General features: G+C 34.7%; 1 non-coding gene across 1 annotated transcript; it reads right to left on the reverse strand.

Annotated features, from left to right (window-relative positions):
- Positions 1-22198: 22198 nt before the first annotated feature.
- On the reverse strand, positions 22199-22361 carry LOC118622138. Its single transcript, XR_004957955.1, has one exon. It is a non-coding gene; the product is annotated as a U1 spliceosomal RNA (small nuclear RNA).
- Positions 22362-24047: the final 1686 nt, after the last annotated feature.

Here is a 24047-nt window from a genome sequence, read left to right on the forward strand (position 1 = left end):
TTCCAGTTCAATTTTGGGAGACTATGTGTTTCTAAAAATTTGTGCATTTTGACTAGATTGTTCAATTTATTTGGTGTATAATTGTTCATAGTATTTGTTAACTATCCTTTGTATTTCTGTGGTGTCAGTTGTTACTTCTCTTTTGTTTCTGTTTTTGTTTATTTGGACCTTCTCTCTTTGTTTCTTGGTGAGTCTAGCTAAGGGTCCATTAATCTTATTTTTCATTTCAAAGAACCAGCTCTTGTTTGCATTGATCTTTTGAACTGTTTTCTTGGTCTCCATTTCATTTATTTCTGCTCTGATATTTACTATTTTCTTTCTTCTACTTGCTCTGGGGTTTTCTTTTTGTTTGCCTTCTAGTTCTTTATGTTGTGAGGTTAGATAATCAATTAGAAATTTTTCTTGTTTCCTGAGATAGGCTTGTAGTGCTATGAACTTCTCTCTCAGCACTGCTTTTGCTGCATCCCATCAATTTTGTCTTGTTGTGTGTTCATTTTCATTGGTTTCCAGGAAGTTTTAAATATCTTCCTTGATCTCTTCGGTAATCAACTCATTGTTTAATAACATGCTATTTAGCCTCCATGTTTTCAAATATGTTTGCATGTTCTTGTTGCAAATGTTTTCTAGTTGCATGCCATTGTGATCTAAGAAGATGCTTGATATAATTTTAATCTTCTTGAACTTGTAGAGACTTAGTTTGTGTCCTAACATGTGGTCTATCTTTGCGAATGTGCCATGTGCCTTGAGAAGAATGTGAATTCTGCAGTTTTGGTGTGTAATTCTCTGTAGATATCTATTAAATCCATTTGATATAGCACATTATTTAGCATCTCTGTATCCTTGTTAATTTTTTTCCTAAAGGATCTAGCCAGTGATGTCAGTGGGGTGGTAAAGTCCCCTGCTATGATTGCATTGCTGTTGATTTCACCTTTGAAGTCCTCCAGAAGATTTTTAATATATGTTGGTACTTCTATGTTGGGTGCATATATGTTTACCAAGGATATATCTTTTAATATTATGTGGTGGCCCATTTTGTCTCTAGTTATGGCCTTCATTTTAAAGTCTATTTTATCAGATATGAGTATTGCTATCTCACCTCTTTATTTCTTTCCATTTGCTTGGAATATTTTTTCTATCCTTTCACTTTCAAACTATGTGAGTCTTTTGTTGTGATGTGGGCCTCTTATAAACAACATATATATGAGTCATGCTTACTTATCCAATCAGCTACTTTGTGTCTTATGATCAGATCATTCAATCCATTTACATATAAGGTGGTTATTGATATGTACTTATTTATTGCCATTTTTGTTTAGTGTGGTTATATTTTTCTTTCTATTTCTTCTACTAATTATAGCAGTAATTTTAACATTTCTTGCAGTGTTGGTTTCGTGCTAATATATTCCCTTAGCCTTCTTTTTGTCTGGGAAGCTCTTCATTTCACCTTTTATTTTGAATGATAGCCTTGCTGGGTAGAGTACTCTTGAATACAAATTCTTGTTTTTTTGTTTTTGTTTTTATCCTCACCTGAGGACATTTTTTTCCATTTTTTGTTCAGACCAAGTGGGAGGGAGAGAAAGGGAGAGGGAGAGGGAGAGGGAGAGGGAGAGGGAGAGGGAGAGGGAGAGGGAGAGATACATCCATGTGAAAGGGACACATCAAGTGGCTGCCACCCGCATGACCAACCAGGGCCAGGGACAAACTGAAACCGACATACACGCCCTTAGTTGGAACCAAACCCCGGTCTCTCTGGACTGCAGGCCGACACTCTAATGGCTGAGCCAAACCTGCCAGGGCAAGATCCTTGTTTTTCATGGCCTTAATTACTTCTTGCCATTCCCTTCTGGTCTGCAGTGTTTCTGTTGCAAAGTAAGATGATAGCCCAATGGGGGTTCATTTGTAGGTAACCTGTTGCTTATCTATTGCTGCCTTTAGAATTTTTTCCTTGTCTTTAATATTTGGCATTTTAATTATTTGTCTGAGTGTGGGCCGGATTGATTTTTTTTTTACTTGGGGCTCTCTGTGCTTCTTGAACTTGTATAGCTTTTTTCATCACCAAGTTAGGGAAGTTTTCTGTCACTATTTCTTCAAATATATTCTCTAGCCCTTGCGTATTTTCTCTTATTCTGGATTCCTGTGATGTGTCTCACAGTTCTCTTAGGTTGTCCTTCTGTTTTTTAATTTTTTTGTTTGTTTGTTTGTGTTTGGTCCTCTGATTGGGCAATATTTTTCTACCCTGTCTTCTAATTCACTGTGGCTCCTCAGCCTCCTCTATTCTGCTTGTTATTTATTTTAATGTGTCCTTTATTTCTTCTATGTCATTCTTCATTTCCAATTTGTTGGTTATCAATGCTTCTATATCTTTACTGATGTTGTTGAGCTTCCTCATGATTATTACTCTGAACTCTCCCTCTGATATCTTGCTCTATTCCCTTTCATTTATTTCATCTTCTGTTGAATTATCTTATTCTTTCATTTGAGATTTGTTTCTTTGTTTTACCATTGTGTCTGTCTCAGTGGGTTTGGGAGTCTACCACATTTTCTCTGTGGGTGTTGGTGTTCAGCTGGTTGTGGCTCCCACTACTGTGTTTGGATGAATGTGGGAGGACTCACGTTAAACACCACTGTCAAGTCTTACTTTTCTGGATAGATTTGCAATCCCAGAAAAGGTTCAGTTATCCTCTAGCTTTTTGTCTGGAGGCTATTAGTCTTAGTTACTTGATGAGCCTTTATGTAGCCCTCAAATGAATGAAAAAATTCCTCAGGTGTTCAAAATAAGAGTATTTCCAGAGGGTGTGGCAGATGCTTGCTAGCTGTTAATGAGCCTCAATTTGCATTTCTCTCACTTGACCTGGTGGGGTTAAATTCCTGAGGTAGGGGCTGTTATTTTTCCCAGGGTCTCTGGGGCTCTTTGAGTAAGATGGCCACTGTCCTATGATGGAGTGATTCAGCATAGAACTCCCAGAGCCCTCCAAATCTCGAGTCTCTCCACCTAACTCCAGTCTAGTCTGATCCTCCCTCCACCAGAGCCCAAGGTGAGTGGCTGCAGCTAATTTAGTGCTCTGGCCTGGCCCTCTGTGCTGTGGAGCCAGTTTGGGATTTTAACCCCAACAGAGCTGCTCAAAGCTAAAACAGCTGCTGTCCGTGGGATTCTAGCCTGCCCTCTCAAGCCTTCATGTTCCTACCAGGCTCGATTTTGTGTCCTCTTTCTGACTGTGGTTATGTGGGTCCTCTCCAGCTCCTTTTCTGTTGTTGTTTTTTCTGAGGATTTGTCTTTATTTTACTTGTAATTCCAGTTTGGTCCTGGCAGATGGTCTGTGTAGCTTTCATTCACTCTGTTGCCATTTTGGAATCCTCTGGACAGCTAAATTTTATAAATTTCATCCCAGCTTCCATCTTCACTCCTCTATCTTCCATTCATTTTTCAGTCCACTGAAATAACCTTCTTTCATCATGTTCCGCACCCTGGGAACTGAACTGATCTCTGTCTGTGCCAAAGCCAACAGGCATTTAAAAGACCGGAATTCATTTAGTATGATTTCTCTCTCGTCTCCTTCGGCTTCTATGTTACTACTGAGTCTTTTAGATTTCTGAGTCTCTGTCTTCATCAGGAACCTTCTATGCTGGTCTCATTGACCCATCCCAAACCTCTCTCAAAACATGTCTTTCCTCAAGTGATCCCTCCACTGCTTTTGCCTATTTCCATTCCCTGCCTTAATTCTGTACTACGTTTCCTATCTGCTTCCCAGTGAAAATATTCTTTTGTTGTTGTTGTTGGTCTCTCCCTGTAGTGTTATCTCTTCCATAATAGTTACTGCAATGTTATATGAAAAAGCTTTGCCTTTCTCTTCACGAAATAGATTATAAATACTTAGATAGCAGATGCCTGCTTGTGTTCATCTCTTTTTATCCTAGAACACTCTGGATATAAACAGTGCTCAATAAATTAAACTAAATATAAGTTTCATTTACTCCTTGTAGCTGAGCCTCTACTTTTCAAAAGTCGGACCTCAACTTAAAACTACCAGAAACAAAATAATTACATTATATAACATTGATTTTCTTGAATAACCTCTTGGAAATTCCCCTGTCATTACCAGGGAGTAAATTTTTCTTCTCACATAAATATTTCCTCCTCTACACTCAGAAATTATCTAGTATACTGAAAGAGAAGGAAGTTTAACATCTATAAAATGTTGGTTTTCTTTCCATTACATCCACCAACCATTGCTTAGTCTGAGAACAAACCAAAATCTTTTTGACAATTTGAACATATTACAATGGATGTAAAGCTAGATCCAAAGAGAATAGATGTCTGTTTTAGATTAGAGGGGAAGATGCTTTAGTTGTGACAGATTTAGAAATCTTAAGTATACACTTTTAAATTTGGGATTTCAGGTGACAGGATTATTTCTTTGTCATTGATTTAATAAACAGCATATATTCTACTACCTGCATTCTAAGACATTATATTTAGAAGCTAGGAGTCTGCTATGAACTCATTATCCTGTGATAGGATCTGTTCTTTGGTGTTCCTACATTATCCCATGCACATCTCTACATTTGCATTTAATGCATAGTCTCTGCTTTTGTGATTTTTCCTATAAATATAAGCTTTTTGAGTGAAATTCCTTTCTTATTTATCTTTAAAACATGTCCACTTAGCCATAGCGTTTGCCACACAATATATACAGAGCAAAACAAGGAATGATTAAGTGAATAAATAAATAAATAATCTACAATCTCCCATCTAAAGTAGAAGTGGTATTATTACAGTTAATGTTGGCTTATTCTTTTTATTTCCTTGTTCATTCTATTTATAATAATCTTAGGTGAGAATATCACTGTATTATTTTTAAACCAAAAGAAAATACATTTCAATCTTTATTAGAAAGTACTTGATCGTGATTTGTATCCAGTGTTGTGCTCATAAATCTTTAAGAGTTGGTTCTCCAGAAGGAAATGAAAAGAAAGATAAAAGGCTTGATTTGTAGCATTTTCTAATTTCTGTGGCATAATACTCCTGTCATGGTCAATTGCAAGCTACCAACATGAAGTCACTGACACAGAGTATGGAAGGGGTGAGCATAATTGGCTCTCTTGTGTCAGTGAAAGCAGACTCCAGACATCGCAGGCTGCTCTACACCCTGTCTTGTGTTATTTGTTTGAACTAGACTTGCTGAATTGCCTTCTACTGTAGGTTTTCAGTTGTTCCTTTCAAGGAGTGACTTCTAAGGAGGGCGGTAATAAATCAATGACATTGCATTTGTAGGCTGCCAGGAGCCTTAAAAATGTTATCTTTAAATATATTCCTTAAAATCACCAATAAACTACAAGAAAATTCTACTCTTTCTCAGGAAGCATATTTAAAAATTCATTAAAAAACATAAAAAATATATAAGGTGTATACTTTTGGAATCTATTTTGAATTGTGTTGGGGAAGGCTGTATTATGGTTAATAGTCTTAATCTTTTAGGTGGAAAAAAGTAGACCATTACTTCTAAAATATTTTGTTTTATGTTAACTACTTCCTCATTTTTCAATTAATGGAATTAATTTTCAATTAATTTAAACTTAGTATCTGCTATAAAATTCATGAACTTTAAACATTTGCAGCAAACCTCATGTTTTCATATTTATGCATTTTAGGTGTACTGATTTCTGGTTTACAGTTATTAGAATCAAATGAGTAAAGAACAGCTCAGCAATTCTATAAACATCCTACCAATTGAGGCTTTGAAAGAAATCAAGAGTATTGAGAGCTATGCAATCCATTACCGAACTTCAGAAGATTCATAGCATTTTTTTAATCATCTGGACTAAGTGAAAAAAAATCTAAAATATTTTATTAATGATAAGGTCCTGTGACTATTTTAAATAACAATAGTGGCTAATATACAAGACAGATCATATGGCCATATGATTTTACTCATATGTAGGATATAAAACTGAAAGCAACAAATGAATAAACTATAAAAGTATGCAAACAAAAACTCAAAAACACAGACAAGAGGATCATGGCTACCAAAGGGAAGAGGGGATTTATTTGTAAAGGGTAAAGGGGGTCAAATATATGATGATGGAAGAAGATGTGACTTTTGGTGGTAAACACAATGCAATATACAGATGATTTATTAGAACAGTACTCTTAAAACATATATAATTTTATTAACCAATGTCACCCCCAGAATTTAATAAAATAAAAAATATAAAATACAAGGGAGAAAAGAGATTTCAGATAGACATTTGTCTTCATTACACATATTGTCAAAAATAACTTTAAATTGTTCTGTAAAACTTTGAAATATATAAAACTTTCAGTAATGAAAATTAAGAACATTGGTGGTAATGTAAAACTTTGAAATATGTAAAACTTTCAGTAATGAAAATTAAGAACATTGGTGGTAATATGTTTCTAATTTTGTCTTCAAGTAACCTGTGGAGTTTAGTGAACATAGAAATCTACACCTGAAGCCTTTACGGTCCTATTAACCATTGTCACCCCAATATATTTAAGTAAAAATTATACAGGGAGAAGATAAAAAAAATTTAAATAAAATATTATGATTTTACTTGATTTGTATCAGATTACATAAGATAAAAAGTTGTCAGTATCAGGTAAAATGAAACACATAATCAGAGCATCCTGGGCCTTTAAATGCAAGCTCAACAACCACACTCACTTTTGTAGGATGATGAATCATCTGGGGAAGGTTAATTATGATCGACATCTGTTTATTAGACCTTATTAAAGTGTGAAATTGTATGGTGTATTTAAGCAAATATATACCCATATATACATCTATATAAACATGCATATATAAATGATGTAAGAAAAAAATTCACTAAAAGATATTTTTATAACTAATGATAAATGTTGATCATAATTTTATTTTATGAAGTCTAGATTTTGTCAATTTGCACCACTTGAAATATCAAGGCCATATATTTTACTTGTCTTACTATCAAGAGCAAAATTATTCTTTCATAATGCTGTTGTTTCACATAACTGGTGGTGAACATGTAAAAATCTTTTTAATTTTTTTTTTTTTTTGCAATTATCTTCAGATAGAACAGGAAGGAGAGAGGGAGAGAGAAAGAGAGAAACATCGATGTGAGAGAGACATATTGACTGGCTGCCACCCACACAACCCCAACCAGGGCCGGGGACAAACTGCAACTGAGATACGTGCCCTTAGTGGGAACCAAATCAAGGTCTCTCTGGTCCGCAGACTGACACTCTAACCGTTGAGCCAAACCAGCATGGACATAAAAACCTTTTGAATCACTTATTTTAATGTGAACCTGGCCCTTGATTAAATGCCACAGATTATCCAGTTTTCTTTAATTCTAACATATCTAGATTTTCATTAATTCTACTGTGCTCAGACTTTCTTGAACCATAATGTCTGAACTTTAGAATTTTCTATTATACTTAGGCTCAAATTTATACATAACTTGATCAATTAAAGAAAAGTGTATTTAATTAAATTAATACAGAGCTGTTTTAAACATTTTTAATAACAAACATACAAAACTAAGGAGGGGGAGGAATCTCCTAAAGTTATTGAGAAACAAAACTTCTAAAATTAAAATTTTTAATAATGCCTGTGTTAGGTTGTATTGTATAAATGACATTCTTATGAATTATGTAATATATGATCTTAGATCAAAATGACAATATATATTATATAACATATATTATATAATATAGAATCTTAGTAAGAGGAAAATGATAACATTGCTAGAGTTTATTGACTATTTCTTGTGTGCCAAGCTACACTCTGTTAAGCACTTTACATAAATTATCTAGGGTAATTATCTCAAATATTTTTACAAAATAGGTTTTATTTGCATTTGCACTTAAGAATTTGAAGCACGAAAAGTAAAGTAACTTGCCAAAAAGTCATAGAGCTGGAAAAAAGTTGGTCTAGGAATCAAACCCAGCTAAAGCTCTGAGTTCCAAAACAACATCACTAACTCGGTGACATTTTAGTCACAATTTAAGCATTCATCTCTAAATGCTTAAATTCAGATCAGCAAAGTATGGTCCATGGGTCAAATCCAGCCTCCTGCCAGTTTTGTAAGTTTTGTTGGAACACAGCACAACTTCAGTTTACATACGGTCTATGGATGCTTCACTAAAACAGAGTTGTGTGGTTGCATAAGAGACCATATCGCCTGTAAAGCCTAAAATATTTATTATCTGGCCATTTATAGGAAAAGTTTGCTGTTGATATGGTTGCAATAATCATTATATAGTTAACAAATATATCAACATTATATGATTAAAACTGAAGGTCTAACAGTTGTCCTGAAGAGAAACAAATAAAAATGTAAATTGTCACCTCCTATCACAAAATGAGGATCTTTTCCAAACATCCCATAATAAAAACTGTTATATATGAATAAATTATTTATTGCTGTTAATTATGGTTCAGCATGAGAACTTTTCTAGTTTAATATTTTTTATAGATATTTTTAGGGAGAGAGAGATAGAAACGTCAATATGAGAAGAAACATCAATTGGCTGCCTCCTGCATACTCCCTACTGGGGATCGACCCCACAACCTGGGCATGTGCAGTGAGTGGGAATCAAACCAGCACCTATCAGTCCATGGGACCACACTCAGTCCACTGAGCTACACCAGCTGGGCAGAACTTTTCTAGTTTAAAAGCACACATATTGGGCCCGGGCTGGTTTGGCTCAGCAGTTAGAGCGTCAGCCCACAGTCCAGAGAGACCTGGGTTCGGTTCCCGCTAAGGGTATGTACCTTGGTTGCAGTTTGTCCCTGGCCCTGGCTGGTCATGCGAGTGGCAGCCACTCCATGTGTCCCTTTCACGTGGATGATTTTCTCTCTCTCTCTCTTCCTCTCTCTCCCTCCCACTCTATCTGAACAAAAAATGGAAAAATGTCCTCGGGTGAGGAATAAATAAATAAATAAATAAAAGCACACATATTGGGGCTAAAATATAGCTTGTATATGTAATAAAATAACAGATATAATTCAAAATAAAAATGAGATATCATTGGCTTCCTTTAAATAGTATAAAATAAACTATTGACACTGACAAATTTTATTAAAGAAGTTTGTTACATATAACAAAGTTAGTTACTAGAAATAATGCTAGTAATTTAGGAAATAATGGACTAACTACTTTGTTTATGACAGCACTATAGTCATTTTTGCAGATATATATGTTAAAATTAAATTTCTCAGAAGATTCCTATGCAGTAGATGTTAAAGAAAATTAGAGCACAATATGTAATCTACAGTAACATCTCACCAAAAGAGCCAAAGGGACCCCCGGACCAGTTGCATACAGTGGCATTCTCTGTAAATTTACAATAGTCTAAACATCTGGTCTTTTAATTTGATAATCTCCTGAGTGTGTTCCTCTCCTATGAGTTGGTACACATTAAGTTCATAGAAATGACTGTATAAAACTAAATGGCTATTTTATTTATATTCATTGAGAAATATAGCTGCTAAGCAGATGAGGCTTTAATTCATTTTTAATAGTTTAGGAAACTCTGCTGTAATGTCCCAGTCTCCTACAGATCTTCTCACAAGTATAGGCCATATTGCTTAATGCCTATTGGATCTGTAGTATGTTCCTTTATTCATGTTCCTTACACAAATATTCAGGTTACTTAAGAGTACATGTGGGGTGGTCTGATTCTTCTAACAGAGTATATTAAAAAGATAGATTTTTTAACATTTATTTTTCAATTTCAGTTGATAAAATATACATTAGTTTCAGGTATAAAGACAGTGATGAGACATTTATATACCTTATGAAGTGATCACTCCAATAAGTCTAGTACTTATATGATACCATACATTGTTATGACATTGACTACATTTCCAATGCTGTACTTTACATCCCTGTGACTATTTTTATAATTAGCAATATGTACTTCTTAATTCCTTTCACCTTCTCCACCCATCCTCCTAAGCCTACTCCCACATGGTGACCACCAATTTGTTCTCTGTATCAATGAGTTTATTTCTATTTTGTTTCTTCACTTATTTTGTTTTATAGATTTTACATACAAGTGAAGTCACATGCTGTATGTCTTTCTCTGTATGACTTATTTCATTTAGTGTAATACTATCTAGGTCCATCTATGTTGTCACAAATGGCATGATTTGATGCTTTCTATGGCTGAGTAATATGCCATTGTATATATGTACCACCTCTTCTTTATTTATTAGTCTACTGATGGAAACTTAGGTTGCTTCTATATCTTGACTTTGTAAATAATGTTGCAGTAAACATAGGGGAGCATATATCTTTTAAAATTAGTGTTTTGGATTTCTTTGGATAAATATGCAGAGGTGCCATTGCTGGGGCACTTGACAGTTCTATTTTTTATTTTTTGAGGAACCTCCATATTGTTTTCCATAGCTGCTGCAGCAATTGATAATCCCACTAACAGTGCATGAGCTTTTCTCCACATCCTTTAAAACACTTATATTTTGCCTCTTTGATAGACATTTGACAGGTATGAGGTAATATATCATTGTAGTTTTAATTTGCATTTTCCTGATGATTAGTGATGTTATGCTTCTTTTCATATGTCTATTGACCATCTGTATGTCCTCTTTGGAGAAGTGTCTATTTAGGTCCTCTGCCTATTTTAAAAATTGAACTGTTTGTTTTTAACAGCATTTAATATTTTAAATCACCTACTGGAAAACTGATATTTCATGGTTTATGTGACACTTTGGTTTCCTAATTCTTATCTTCATTTTCTATGCTTATTTCTTTTTCTTTTTCTTTTTTTTTTTATCCTCACTCGAGGACTTTTTTTTCCATTTTTTGTTCAGATAGAACGAGAGGGAGAGAGAGAGAGAGAGAAACATCAATGTGAAGGGACACATCGAGTGGCTGCCACCCGCACGACCAACCAGGGCCGGGGACAAACTGCAACCGAGATACGTGCCCTTAGCGGGAACCAAACCCGGGTCTCTCTGTACTGCAGGCCAACGCTCCAACCGCTGAGCCAAACCGGCCAGGGCTATTTCTTTGTTTTCTATCATTTAAGTGAAATCTGAATATTTTCAAGTTTCTCTGAAACTCTCATCCTCCATGTTATGGGTATAATTAGAGAACAGAGTATTTGTGGCTTGGCAAGTGTTTGTATATTTTGCTGGTGTAATGTAGGGGTCAGATGGGGAGCACATGACATCTCACTCATCTCACTCTTTTTTTTTTTTTTTTGGTATGTGCCCCTAGTGGGAACTGAACTCAGTACTCTCTGGTCCGCAGGCCGAGTCTCCAACCACTGATCCAAAGTGGCCAGGGCTCATCCCATTCTTGACAGTAATTATCAGATGAGGTAATAGAGCTGACAATACAAAGGTCTTGATCTGAACTGGACATCAACATTATAGCACCTTGGATCAAAGCAATAGACCAATCTTACTCCCATGAGTGGTTGAGTGATTGACATAATATGACCACTCCAAGGACTTCCTAGTAACTCTGGCAATTCTTCATTGTATCTGCTCACCCAAGTATTATAAGAGAATGGAGTTTTCTCTACTGTTGCCCAACTTTCTTAAGATTGGCTGGTTTCTCATCTCTACAGTCATGCTCAGAAAACATCTAATTTTTTCCAAAAGATACAACCTCCCTTTTATATAAGAGTAAAAACTTAAATTATTCTCTTAGGATTGTGTTCTATTCTTTCTGAGTAGCAAGAAAAAGGGGAAAAAAGTAAAACAAAATTGTTTTTATATCTAAATGGTCTCAGTGTTTATACTTCTAATCAAATCACATTTACCATTTATAACAATGTCAGGAATTAGGTATTGTTTTTCTGTTTTCTAGCACAGAATATTTAAGTAACTTGTTCCATGTTACTTAACTAGTAAGGATTGAGTAAAGAAACAAATCCAGATGTGACTGACATGTTAATCAGATATTTAAAACTGTAACAGTGGGGAACTGTAACCTACCCCACCATTCTTTTGAACATTTTGTTCTGTAAATGCTGACTTCAACCAATATGTAGTATGTAGATAAAGAGCATGCTTCTATAAGAATCCTAGGAACTAATTACAGAAGACACAGACTGACTATCAGGCATTCCAACGCCAGGGGATTTGGTGACTTTCTAAAAAAAACCAGGAGGATGCACATTAGACCATCACTTGACTGGTTTCAAGGTTATTAACAAAATAGATTGTGCTGACTTGCACGTGGAGAACTTAATTTGTTTGTCTGCTTTCCCTCTCTCTCCTTATAAAAACCTCTGCCAATACTGAGGTAGAGAGTTGGGTTTTGGAACAAGAGTCCCCCATCTTCTCGGTTGCTGACATTTGAATAAACCTCTTTTCCTTTCCACTGGTACCTGTCTCCCAAATTTGGCTCTTGCTGTGGCATGCAGCCAGTGGTTGTGGTTACATAACAATTACCATTTTGTCTATATATTCCTAGAAATGAATAGCATGGAGGCATGGAACAAGAAGTATTCAAGATTGCAGGAAATTTTGTTTTATTTTTAACATAAGTAATTTAATTCTTTAGCATGATTAAACCATACTGGGTCTTGATAAAAAGAATTAAAAAAAAAAAACAAAAAAAACAACAGGTGCAGACATCTGTAATAGTGTGAACAATAAAAATAAATTAAACAAACAAACAAACTGGCACAATGCAGTGTTTCTTGGAGAGATGTTTATTTGTTTGGATATGAAAGACTTTGAGTCAAGGTTGACTCACACCAAAGAAGTTTTTTCAAAATATCTAAATGTTTTTATTTGATTGTTTAAAATGACTTCAAGGATTTTTTTTTCATATAGCTAAATTCACTTTTCAACTGACAATAAGCATGAACCATTTCATTTCACCAGTTAATTAGTTTGGTTACAAGTTATTGAAAATAGAGGCTTTGAAGTAGAAGTGCCTTTCAATCATGTCTGTCTGAGTAGATGCATTCTAAAAACAACAGAAAGTCACAACTCCTGTTCTGCATTGCTGAAAAATGGACCAATGAGTAAACAACAAACTTAAATATTTTTCTCCGTGAATCCTTTTCAACAAGAAAACAAGTCGAGAATCTGCCTGATTAAAAATTCAGCAAAACTACCTGAGGAAATAAATAAAAATGTTCCTCCTTTATCCTAATCACTAGGATTTTTATTTGTGGTTTGCAAGCAATATTGCCAAATGCATGATCTTTGTAGTACGTTTTTAAAATGTCATCTGGTAGACTTTTATCCAATTATGATACTATTATATTCATTTTTTCTTTAAGGATGAACTTATTTACAAAACATTTTCTTCCTTTCCTTTAGAAGATGTCAGAAACAGCTTTACAGAAAAGATGACAGCAAAGCAGGATTTTAAAAGATAAATTGCAGTCAAAAACAATTTTTACTATGAGGTGGTTGTGACTCCAGAAATAGGTGTTTTTATGAATAACCTAATCAGCATCCTCTCTGTCCTCCCCAAAACACCACCCTCCAAAAAACTTGCTGAGCACTATGCATGCCTGATGCTGCATCAACCCCCAACTAGAGCTGATAGGAATGCTCCAAACCTCTGGTATTTACTGAGTAGGTGAGAGGTTAAAAGGATTTTGAGGGGAAAAAAATAAAAGAGGGACTATGACTTGAGAAGGGATCCAGAGTTCTTTTGAGGTGAATATTAAAGCAAAATAAAAGCTGATATTTCTGTGCCGTTATATCAGCTAAGAATCTCTTTTAAATATTCTCCAAAGCATCAATTTATGTGCCTATACCTGGGGGCACTTTAAATACTTAAGTGCAGTCAGTTTTCAAAAACATACTAAGTAATATTTAGTAGAATATTAAAATGTAATATGTCTAATTATTTTTTAAGTTCCCTTAATAACAGAAAATTTATTTTTGATAAAAGATACTCTAGTGTACACAGAAAGAGAGCCACACTCCAACTGTGTCATAGGATTGCTCTAGACCACTCTGACACACTGAGCAAATCAGCTTTCTGAGCCTCAGGCTCCTCATTTTGTACGTAAGGGGCTAATCTTACATAATTGTTAGGTCATTCCTCTATCCTAAAAAAATTATAATAACACTCAAGTTTCTACAATTACTTTATAGTCATAAGATTTTGTAAAGCTACTTCATAAAGTATTGTGTATCAGGATGAGCATCACACTAGTTTCCGTCACAGCTTTGTGTTAGGAATCAACGGTGCTCAAAAAAAAGCTGATCCCCAGAATTAGTTAGAGAACGTATATTACTCTATAAATTCAGTGAAATTTTAATAAAAAACCTAGATAGGGTTTATTGAACTATTTGAAATGCTGGCTCTAAAATTTACAACAAAGAATAAGACCAAGGAAATGCAAAACAGTTTTGAATAATTATGGAGAACTTACTATGTCTTAGGAATAATTCTAATGCTTTAGATGACTAAGCACAAATAATTTTTGAAAGAAGACTATTATATAGAAACAATTATTTCTTTTATTTTGCCGGTGAAAAAATTGAGACACAGAGGGTCTGTCACTTGCCAATATTATATTGCTAAAAGATGATAGAATTGAGATTTTAACCCTATTATGCTAGCTCTAAATATTACATTATAAACCAGTACCTGATACTGCCCATATAGAAAAGTAAAATGAAAGACTCAACTTATTAAATAGCAAAATATGTTGAAACTAACATATTATAATTTGGGCACAAGGATGGACAAATAGAGAAATGGAAAAGAAGTAAAGCCATACATATCTGTCAATTCAGAATATTCAGAGATGTACAACCATATCTTAGAGAGATAATAGAGTTTTAATACATGATGTTGGAAACATTGGCTGTCCAAATGGAAAAACAAAATATGAGAGTATCTACCTTATATTATGCAAAAATATAATCCAGATGAAATAAATACGTAATTTTAAGAAATAGCTATCTGACCTCAGGCTAAGTCATTTCTTTTTAAATAATACACATGTACACATACACAAAACAACAAATGAGATACATGATTCATTCCACTGCATTGAAATTTTAAAAGTTCTGTATGACAAAAAAGATAATTAAACCATAAGCTGTATACTACAAAATTATATTTTTTTTGCCTATAAATAATCAAGACTCTGTTTTTGAATGCATTATATGTTTCTAAAAGTAATAACAAAAAATAAATGAAATGAGCCAAGGATTTGAACAGGCAAATCACAAATAGAAAATCTGAATCGTCAATACAGTAATCATATTTTAGAAGCTCAATATTACGAAAAATTAAGGAAAAGTTTATTGAAGCAATGAGATACTATTTTATATCTACCAAATGGATGAAATAAAAATATATAATATAGACAAATGTATATGAGATAGTATTTAATGGGCATAGCTGTGGCTGGTTTTGCTCAGTGGTTAGAGCATCGACCCTCGGACCAGAGAGCCTGGGGTTCTGTTCCCGCTAAGGGCACGTACCTTGGTTGCAGTTTGTCCTCAGCCCTGGTTGGAATTGGGTGGGTAGCGACCACCTGGTGTGTCTCTCTCATGTCGATGTTTCTCTCTCTCTCTTCCTTCCTCTCTCCCTCCCACTCTATCTGAAGATAAATGCAAAAATGTCCTCAGATGAGGATATATATATATATATATATATATATATATTTAATAGGTATAGACTTGGAGAAGCAGAACCTTGTCCACATTGTGAATAGACATATATATGAGAAAAACCACCATGGAGTACAATTGATTAGTATTCAGTAGAGCTCAGCATCCATATACTAAGAACCAGTAATCATTTGTTATATGGATTTCTATTGAAGAATTATTTTAATAGTAAAAATGAAACTATTTAAATTATGACTCATAAAGAAATGAGTTAATAGTTGATTATTCTATATTTTAATATCAAGAGAATTGTATAATATATAGTTATATAAAAATTATATATGTATTAACACAGACAAATTTTGAAAATTAACAGAATAAAAAATATTGAAAACAAATATGACATATACATAAATATAAAAACACATAATGCTATGCTTGTGAATATATGATTTTGATTATGGATATGAATTTGAATATACATGACAAAAAGAGGATCTTCAATTTTATACTAACATTTGAATGCTTTTCATAATAATGTGCTTTGTTTTAAAAAATTAATGCTGCAAAAACAACCAAACCATGTGTTAAATGTGAGTAGCAGATACATTGTGGTTACTATAGTGTACCTTTGCTTTATCTTTTAAATATTTCACAATTCAAATACTGAAATTTAAATTAAGCTAAATGAAAGCAATGTGAATTTTATGGTTTTAGTTTTCCTTTGGTAATTTGAAAGACTGAAAATAAACGTTCTTAATAACATCAATATAACCTAGAACATAAACTTTGATTTCTACAAAGGTATTTTGAAATTTACATATAGGAAATTTATAGATTAAATGTATATTTAATAGTAAAGATGCATTTCAATTTACAATGGGGTTACGACTCGATAAAACCAGTGTTCAGTTGAAAATGTTGTAAGTCCAAATGCATTTAATACACCTACCCTACCAATGTCATGGCTTAGCTTCACCTACCTTAAGGTGCTCACACTTACATTATTCTACAGTTGAGCAAAACCATCTGATACAAAGCCTATTTTATATAGTGTTGAATATCTCATGTAATTTGTTACATGTATGGCTTTCATACCATCATAAAGTCAAAAATTATAAATTGAACCAATGTACATCTAAAGAGATTTCTTGACTTGGAAACATAATGTGAAGTAAAGGGGTACAGGAATGCACTTATCAAGGAGGTGGTAACATTTTACAAAATATCACATTTTTATTTATATATATATATAATAAACTATTGCTCCTAGGCTACAATCCTATACAGTATGTTATTGTACATATCAACACAAGATGAAATCAAGCACAAGAGAAAAGGATACAATCAAAACACATGGTAAACAGGAGGTGCATAAGGCTTCTGCCTGTGTAACATAATATAGTGTTTTACAGCAAACTTTTTTTTTTTTTTTTTTATCCTCACCCGAGGACATTTTTCCATTCCTTGTTCAGATAGAGCGGGAGGGAGAGAGAGGAAGGGAGAGAGAGAAACATCGATGTGAAGGGACACATCGAGTGGCTGCCACCCGCACGACCAACCAGGGCCGGGGACAAACTGCAACTGTGGTACGTGCCCTTAGCGGGAACCGAACCCGGGTCTCTCTGTACCGCAGGCCGACGCTCCAACCGCTGAGCCAAACCGGCCAGGGCTACAGCAAACTTTTTTATATATAAGTTGAAAAGAATACACTCTAAAATAACAGATAATAGAGTGGATACATATGCCAGTAACAGTTGTTAATTATTATTATTATGTACCATGTACTGTATATAATTGTGTGTGCTTAATTTTTGTTGGGCTGGCAGCGCAGTGGGTTTGTTTACACCAGCATCACCACACACACCCGATGAACCCATGGCACTGCAACATTACAACAGCTACAACACTAGTAGATGAGAGGAATTTTCTAGTTCTATTATAATCTTATGGAATCACCATTGTGTATGAAGTCGGTCATTGACCAAAATACATATGCACACACATACAATGATTTTCCTATTTAAAATGTAGTGCCCAGATCTTGATTTCTAAATAATGTAGTGAGTTTAACAGTGTCCCTCTAAAATTCAATTAATGTCCACCCAGAAGCTCAGAATATGACCTTATTTGGAAAAGGGTCTTTGCAGATGTCATTATTTAATGAGGTCATACTGGTTTAGGGTGGGCCTTAAATCCAATGACTGGTGTCCTTATAAGAACAGGAGAGGACACAGAAAAATACAAAAGGGAGAAGGCCCATGTGATGGCACGGGCAGGAATTAGAGCAATGCAGTTGTAAACCAAGGAGTGCCAAAAATTACCAGCAAGCACCTAAAGCGAGGAGGGAGGAATGCAACAAATTATCCTTCAGAGTCCTTAAAGGAATCAATCCTACTGTCATCTTGGTTGCAGATCTGGTTTTCTAAACTGTGAAACAATTAATTCCTATTGTTTTTAAACCACCTCGTTCATGGTAGCTTGTTATGGAAGTCCTAGGAAAAGGATGTAAATATTATTATCCAATAAAAGGTATCAGGACATCATGGAGAAACAGCTAATTCTAGGACAGGCAGGGAAAACACAAGATGATCCTCGAGCATTAACTTCTGGTGACAAAAAGTAAAGAGGGAAACACACACACACATGCGCGCGTGCATGCATGCAAAAAGCCAAACTGGGTTCTATCAAACAGACTCAGAAACCAAGCCAAGAGGGGTCCCAATAGCAAAACTTGGAACAACTTAAACAATATAATAATAACGTAAAATACCATAACACAAAATATAATGTAGCCCTGGCCTGTGTGGCTCAGTTGGTTGGTCATTGTCTTGTGCCCTGAAAGGTTGCTGGTTTGATTCCTGGTCAGGGCACATGCCTGGGTGATGGGTTTGATCCCAGATAGGGGGTGTACAAGAGTCAGCCAATGAATGTTTTGCTCTCACATTAATGTTTCCCTCTCTCTCCCTCCCTTTTCCTCTCTCTCTAAAAATCAATAAAAATATCTTTAAAATAGTAAATCTCCATAAGGCTATACTGATATGAGTAAATGGTTGAATAAATAAAACAATGGGAGAGATGGAATAAATATTCTTACAGAATTTTAATTAATCAGTGGAGATAGAACTGAAACATCACACTCATTGATGAGTGCTAAAATTAATAAATGAAACAGGACCTTTGAATAGCCCTGAAGTTCATTTCCAAAATTTTAATATATGATGACAAATTGTTTGATACACTTATTTCTAGGAGACATAGCTTTATTCTCTTTGTCTTTAGTGTGGACTGAACTTAGTGACTTGTTCTAGCAAATGGAGTACGGGAAAAAGAAAAATAGTAACTTTAGAATAGAGAAACCTGACGGACATAATCAGTGATCAGGACAAACGTCACCAGTGAAAATTACATTATTATCATGGCTAACTAATATAATGTAATAAAAAGGATATGCATATAATATCTTTGACATTCCTTCGCCAGATTCCAAACCTCCATCTATTCATGAGAAAATATCAGACATATCCACATAAGGGGCATTTAACAAAGTACCTAACCAGTATCTTGAAAAATGTAAAGGTCATTAAGACAAGGAAGACAGAAATTATCACAATGTGAAAGAGACTTAGGAAACATAACAACTAAAAGCAATATGGGATTTGAGCCTAGATCCTGAAAGAGAAAAAAAAAAAGGCAATAGAAAAACTGGTGAAATCCAATCAAAGCTAAAGTTTTAATTAATAACGTGTACTAATGTATAATTTCTTAGTTTTGACAAATATATCATAATAGAAATGTAAGATATTAAAGGAATTTGAATGAAGAGAATACAGAAATTCTATTTTTGTCATTCTTCTACAGATCTAGAATTATTTTAAAATTACAACTTAAAAAATGCATGGTATCAAAATTTTGATATATAATTAATTTCAGATTCTTTATAAAGCTCAAACACTCATCACCCTAATTATATATGGGGTTAATCAAAAGCCTAGCCAAATGAATAATTTGTTCAAGGTCACAGAACACATTAGCAGTAGAAGAAAATTTTTACCAAAGATTAAAGGCCTATTTCTGAAAGAATACATAATATTTCCTTTGAAATACAAGAACAAGAGTGACTAATAAAGCATATGAGCAACACATCAGCAAGTCTCTTCTAAACTTCTCCGCGAGTGTTTTAGTAGCTTCCCAAAGGATCCTGGATGTCGCACTCAACCTAGGGTTCCATTAAAAATGCAGCATGGTTTAATTTCAAGATTTTAAAAAATGGTAAATTTTACATTTCTCTACCAGGACTTAGAAGATTTATGGATAATTTCAGAGGAAATGGCCCTTAGTATTGAGTGAATGAATTCATGCTGAAATGTTTGATTAAAGTGAGAGAAAGGACTAACTACTCATTCAGATGCTAAGATTCTCAAAAGGTTTGAAATGGTCTGTAAATATTAAAAATGGATTACAGTAGCTATCTCTTCATGGAACACTTTGAAAAAATATTTAGAAACAATTCTACCTCTGTACCATAATATTGTACTCATCTTTTCATATTTTTATTATAAATTCCCTCGTAGTCTTAATGTCTAGTTACTAATGTCTGAACTTTGGATTTAAAGAAAAACTATCAAAATAAATATCTGATTATTTTTTTAATAAGGAAAACTGAGATATAATCCAATTACTATGTCAAGTTGTTATCATGGGAAATGAGGTATCTTTTTCCTCAACAAGTGCTTTGGGTGGGGTCCTTACAAAATCTCAAGAAAAAGAATTTGCTGAGACTCAAACAGGAGGATGAGTGATTTTTCTTTGCATGAAATTACATCTTTCGGTTTGCAAAGTCCCACTTCCCTTAATCCAGTCCTGGATGATGTGCACCTGGGGATTCAGTTGAGCTAGAAGCAAAGCCAGAGTCCAGAGTTCTTGTTCCATGTTGGAACTGGGTTCAACACAGCACTAGACTAGTTGCAGTCTATTAGTCCATTGTGTGTGGGGACAAAGAGAGGAGCATGGGAGTTCCTGCAAGCCAGGAGCCAAGACAGCAAGCACCAAGAGATCAAGAATGTAAGACAGCAAACTTCTTTGAAGGGGATCAAATATTGCAAATCTTCCTGTGCTCACAGTGGCCACGCCTACTCTGGCCAATGACCTGTTTCATGACTGACACGCAGTATCTTCCCTATTTCACCTAGACTTTACTGGCATGCATCTATTTTCCCGTCCAGTTCCTTTCCTCAGCAAACTCTGGGGAATAGACGGGTGGCTTCCTGGTGAGTGTTAAATTGCAGCTTCCTGGCAAAGCTACACAAATGACATGCCCATAATAGTTGGCCTTTCCATTTCCCTTTTCTGCTATGAATAACTAGATTAGTTTAAAGAATATCAACATCATAGCTAGGATTCTCAGAGCTTAATCTGCATACAGAAACCACTGAAAATGTTTTTTTGCAACTTATCTTTTCTATAATTTATTTGAGAAAAGATATTATTAGTCAAGTGGTTAAACTAATTCTGTTTCAGTGAACACAAATTAATTCTAGGCTGTGAATACTTTAGCTCCATACTCATTCATATACTTTTATTATTTCTTTTTCAACTTTGGACTCAGAAATTTTTTATAGTAACCCCTTTTGTTATTTGTAACTGAAAGCGACTGATTACAATTCAGATTATTTTGATAAATTACCTGCTCTTTACTTTCCCTTCTCATCCACCTCCAAATACCCAATCAAGTACTTTAGGATGGTGTTTCCAGCATACAGAATCTTTGTCATTAGAGTTGTATAAAAATGCCTGCTGCCCTGGCTGGTTTGGCTCAGCGGTTAGAGCGTCGGCCTGCAGTCCTGAGAGACCCGGGTTCGGTTCCCGCTAAGGGCGCGTACCTCGGTTGCAGTTTGTCCCTGGCCCTGGTCGGTTGTGCGGGTGGCGGCCACTCGATGTGTTCCTTTCACATCGATGTTTCTCTCTCTCTCTCTCTCTCTCCCTTCCACTCTACCTGAACAAAAAATGGAAAAATGTCCTCGGGTGAGGATAAAAAAAAAACAAAAAACCTGCTAACTGGAGAAAAAAAATAAGTGTAAATTTTCATTCTATTATCTGAAAGATTTATGCTGACATAAAGATAATAAAGATAATGCTTTTTTTTTTCTTTTTTTTTTTTTTTTTACTTTGTAGTGATGCTAATTTTTCCCTAACAGTGCTGTGGTATTCTGTCCTACCTATCCAATGTTTGATTGATTGAAGTGGGCTTCTTCGTTTTAGTATGACACATTCCTAATACTGTTCATTGTCTAGAAAGATGAGATTTTCTGTGCTCCTATTGACTTATTATCTCTACAGAGGCTATGAGCTTTAGTTTGATATGTTTTCTGTTTGCAATCTTTCCCATTTATTGAGAAGAGATTCAATATATGTTTAGAAACATACCTAAGGTCAATTACTATGAAATCAGGGGCTGTAAACTCAAATGACTGCAGTGGCTAGGCCAAGAAACATAAGGAAAGTGAGCCAGCAGGGGGTTCCATTCAGTTCATCTCCTATAGGAGGCAGCACTACTGTAGCTCTGGCTGATTGTTGCCCTGAGGGAAGGCATCCCTAACTTGGCAGATATTCTATTTGGGGAGAGGGGTGGAGGACGCAAACGCAGTCCCACACTACTACAAATTATGCATTCGAGTTTCCCACATTTGGAGAAATCACAGGGGCCAGCACATCTGGAATGCAATGGACAAGACTCGCCCTGGGAAAACCACCTTCATAATCATGGTATCTCCCCTGCCAGGTAAGTATTCAGATATTCTATTTTATCATCATTGTCAGAAATTAGTATTTTCATTTGAAATCTCTTGATTTTGTGTTTCTGTTAAGCTGCTTAAGCCAAACTTTAACAGGTCTGCAGGTTGGAATTAGCCAGTCACCAATTTGAGCCCACTGATAATTCATAATCACATTTTATAGCAATTCTCTGCTAATGTATAGAAAGTCAAAGCTGAAATTTCTCCCAAAGCCTTTTCTTTTAAGTTAAATAATAAGGAGCTTTTCCATAAATAATAAAGGGCTAATCCATGTCAAAGGGAACATTTTTGCAAATCCAAGGAATAAATGAATACTATTGTAGTATTTTTCAAATAATGTTTTGAGAACCCTTGAGTTCAGAGGAATATAAATAGGTGTTAAAAACTATAGATTCTGAAGAATAGGCTGTGGACACTGTCTAGTTAAGCATGCTTCTTTTTTAAATGCACTCTTTTAATAGCCTCTCAGAATCTTTAATATGCCAACTTTAGGATCTTTTCCCTTCATTCTAAGGGATCATTTAAATTCAGATGTCACTCAAAGAATGTTGCTTTTCACTTTACACAAACAGAGCCAACTATACCAAGAACTCAGATAAAGAAGACAAAGATTTTCTTATACCCCCATCAGAAAATAGAATTTTTAAAATGAGATGAATAATATAACAAATCAATAATCTTTATCACTAATTTCATTTTTTTCCATATAATCAATTCTTTTTCAGTTGATTTTGAGTTAGTTAGTAGTCTACTTTTGTAGAGACATCTGGCTCTGGACGAAAATGGCTGAAAATTCTGACTTGAGTTCCTCAGACTAGACCAACAAATGTGTGCCGATGGTGTTGTCAGCTCCCCCCTGGGCTCCTGTGGCTGCTACATGGTTATCCACAGACGGTCAGGAGCATATGGCACAGTCCTTACGGAGGCTTCCATGTTTTAAGACTAAGCGTTTTGGTTCATTTACTTTAGTGACAAACAATATAAAAATGAAAGTTTATAGAATCCTCTTTTGGGGTATTATAATATTAAATCAGTGATTTTCAACCAGTGTGTCACAATAAATTTTAAATCATGCAACACCTGACTATTTAGTCAGGGGCACTGACTTCTTTTCCCTTAGATTGTCAAATGCAAAAATGACAACAGCCAACACAATCGCTGTGCAGTGTGACTGACTCAAAATTATACCTATTTTTGTAAAAAATATATTTTGGTGTGCCGCAGAATTTTAGTAATTAGTTTATGTGTGCCATGAGATGAAAAGGGTTGAAAATCGCTGTACTAAACTATTGACTAAATCTTTAGTTACTGATTACCCTGAGGTAAGAACTTATTATAGACTGTGAGGTCACTGAAAAATTTCTAGAGACTTTCAACTCCCCCAATAAACTGTGTGTCACAAGTATCATGAATCAGCAAAGATTTTTTCAACCACAGAACAATATATTTTATAACATTAACTTAGGGACAGTCATTCTACCAGTCTTTTCACATGAACATGAATATGCATCTGTGCATCCTGAAAAGTATATAATTATTGAAATGTATTCATTTAAAGAGCATTTTACATTTACATAATAGACATAGGGTAAGTTTAGCTCCATCATTTGATTTGAATGACTTCCCTATACTGTGGTTTAATAAAAAAAGATCATAAAAGTAGTGAACTAATTAAAAATAC

This window comes from Molossus molossus, unplaced genomic scaffold (genome assembly GCF_014108415.1).
Source record: "Molossus molossus isolate mMolMol1 unplaced genomic scaffold, mMolMol1.p scaffold_m16_p_8, whole genome shotgun sequence".
NCBI lineage: Eukaryota > Metazoa > Chordata > Mammalia > Chiroptera > Molossidae > Molossus > Molossus molossus.